The sequence below is a fragment of the Cebus imitator genome, unplaced genomic scaffold (genome assembly GCF_001604975.1).
Source record: "Cebus imitator isolate Cc_AM_T3 unplaced genomic scaffold, Cebus_imitator-1.0 Scaffold54, whole genome shotgun sequence".
Classification (NCBI taxonomy): Eukaryota; Metazoa; Chordata; class Mammalia; order Primates; family Cebidae; genus Cebus; species Cebus imitator.
This window is the reverse complement of record NW_016107369.1, coordinates 3,654,625-3,657,950: the sequence shown is the minus strand read 5'-3', so window position 1 is coordinate 3,657,950 and position 3,326 is coordinate 3,654,625.

Sequence of the window (3,326 nt, the reverse complement as noted above, 5' to 3'; positions counted from 1 at the left end):
CTGCGTGGGGCCCCTGAGGGCCCCAGACATTTGCATGTACTCAGGAGATTCTCCTTTCCTCTCCCTGGGATTTAGCTTGAACTAGATGGTGGGCTGTTGGGGAATGCAGGGCCAGCGCTCTAGGAAAGTGAAACTGACTTGCAGAGGGAAAGGCACTGTGGCCCCAAAAGACCCAGACCACCAGCGGCCCCGGGCAGCCGCCGAGGGCACCGGCTCACACTTCCTGCCTCCACAAGCTTCGCTTGGCATGCATTGGTAACTTGAACCGGAGGTTAACTCAAAGAGATCAAGTGCGAGCTCAAGGCGGATGATGAGAACACATCTGGGGCTGGTTAACCTCAGAGAGCGGGAGTCTGTTGGTGCTAATGAGGCCAAGGGAGCCCGACTCCTCTGTGCCCCCAGGCAAGTGAGAAAGAAGGAAGGGAGGTGAAAGAGGGCCCGCTGCGTCTACTCCTCTTGGCCCCAAAGCCCAGCTCGACCCTGAGGCCACGAACTGCCCCCTACTGGAGAAATTGCTGCAGGATTTCTCCTCCATCAAATGGCTGTGTCAGAGCCAGTTGGGGGCTTTTAAAAGACGCCCACGCTGAGGCACCCACCAGGCCACCTGCGTTGGAGTATCTGAGGCTAAGTCCCAAGCTGGAATTTCCTTCCTTCTTTCTGGCCTTGGGAGATTTTGCACCTCCTTCCAGGAAAGGAAGCCTGACTTCTGAAATGATTCTCACAAAGGAGAAATGATCTGTTCTGCAGTGAACCTGACCAGTGGGGGTCACACCACAGACTCCCAGGAGGCTTCTGCTCTGCCTGGTTCTTCTGCTCTCGTTTCCTTAACGACTGGGCCACAGCATCCCTGCTCTTGTAAAATATCAGGCAATTAGATCTCAAAGTCTTTGAAATGGGCAGGTTCACCAGGCATTGGACTAAAGTTTCCATTTGTCCTGGCACTGGGAATAGCAACAGAATAGGGGGACTGAACTGGTAAAAATATAGCAGGTTTGTTGCATTTTTAAAAAATATGTTTTAGTTACCTTAAGAACCCGTTTATGTACAGTATACCCTGCTGCCAATTCCAAACAAGGATGACCCAGTAGACGCTGGTATTAAAACACTGAAATAGAGGTTGACAGGTAGCTGCTTTCCTAAATTCCTGGAGGTTCCTTCCTCCCTCCTTCCCCTCCTTTGGCACCACCCACCTTCCCACCTCCCCCAAATCCAGCAACTAAAAGGTTATTTGCTTGTCACAGCAGGGGGTAGGGGCTGTGCTGGAAGGTGGGAACCCATGCTATATGGGTTGTCAGCTGTGTCACCCCTGATTAGAAATCATTTCAATCTACTCATGAAAGCAGCCTCCTGCGGGGCTCTCTGCTGGCCATGTTTAGTTAGAGCAGCATATTTTTTTTAAGTTAAATTCTCATATTGTGTTTCCCATGTACCAGAGACTATTCTAAGAAATTTACAAACATGAACTCATTTAATCCTTATAATGACCCCAGGATATCGGTGGTGTTATATCCTCCCGTTTTCTAGATATGGAAAGAGGCATGGAGAGGTGAAGTATCTTGCTGGTATCTTCTAGACCGGTCTGGCTGCAGGGTCTGTTGCTCTCAATCACAGGAAATAGAACCATGAAAGAACAAGGTAGGGTTTTCTTCCTTCTGCCAAATTGAGATTCACAAAGTGGACACTAGCATTCTTCCTCTCTGCCATTACCTCCCACCAAATTTACACCTGGGGAAACAGGGTCCCAGGGAGGGAAAGAGACCTTCCTAAAATCCCCAAGTCAGGACCAGAATGCTGCTTCTCAGCTCCCCCTTGATCTCATGTCAGATTGCTTGCAACCAGCTAAGTATCTCCTCAGAAGTCAGTTGGGGAATATGGTGATTTTAAGTCCATAAAGTCTTTATTTAATATTCCTCCCTCTGGGGTGCAGAGGCTCATTTGCCTCCCCTCAAGTGTGGGCTGGACTCAGTGCCTCCCTTCTACTTTTTTTTTTCCTTTTTTTAAATTGCATTTTAGGTTTTGGGGTACATGTGAAGAACATGCAAGATTGTTGCATAGGTACACATGTGGCAGTGTGATTTGCTGCCTTCCTCCCCTTCACCTATATCTGGCATTTCTCCCCATGCTATCTCTCCCCAACTCCCCACCCTCCACTCTCCCTCCCCTATTTCCCCCCAACAGACCCCAATGTGTGATGCTCCCCTTCCTGTGTCCATGTGTTCTCATTGTTCAACACCTGCCTATGAGTGAGAACATGTGGTGTTTGATTTTCTGCTCTTGTGTCAGTTTGCTGAGAATGATGGTTTCCAGGTTCATCCATGCCCCTACAAAGGACACGAATTCATCGTTTTTGATGGCTGCATAATATTCCATGGTGCATATGTGCCATATTTTCCCTGTCCAGTCTATCATCGATGGGCATTTGGGTTGGTTCCAGGTCTTTGCTATTGTAAACTGTGCTGCAAGGAACATTCGTGTGCATGTGTCCTTATAGTAGAACAATTTATAATCCTTTGGATATATACCCAGTAATGGGGTTCCTGGGTCAAATGGAATTTCTATTTCTAGGTCCTTAAGGAATTGCCACACTGTCTTCCACAATGGTTGAACTAATTTACACTCCCACCAACAGTGTAAAAGTGTTCCTATTTCTCCACATTCCCTCCAGCATCTGTTGTCTCTAGATTTTTTAATGATCGCCATTCGAACTGGTGTGAGATGGTATCTCAATGTGGTTTTGATTTGCATTTCTCTAATGACCAGTGATGATGAGCATTTTTTCATATGTTTGTTGGCCTCATGTATGTCTTCTTTTGCAAAGTATCTATTAATATCCTTCGCCCACTTTTGAATGGGCTTGTTTGTTTTTTTCTTGTGGATCTGTTTTAGTTCTTTGTAAATTCTGGATATTAGCCCTTTGTCAGATGGGTAGACTGCAAAAATTTTTTCCCATTCTGTTGGTTGCCGATTCACTCTAATGACTGTTTCTTTTGCCATGCAGAAGCTGTGGAGTTTGATTAGGTCCCATTTGTCTATTTTCACTTTTTTTTGCCCGTGCTTTTGGTGCTTTGGTCATGAAGTCCTTGCCTATGCCTATGTCCTGGATGGTTTTGCCCAGATTTTCTTCTAGGGTTTTTATGGTGTTAGGTCTTATGTTTAAGTCTTTAATCCATCTGGAGTTAATTTTAGTGTAAGGTGTCAGGAAGGAATCCAGTTTCTGCTTTCTGCACAAGGCTAGCCAGTTTTCCCAACACCATTTATTAAACAGGGAATCCTTTCCCCATTGCTTGTTTTTGTCAGGTTTGTCAAAGATCGGTTGGTTGTAGATA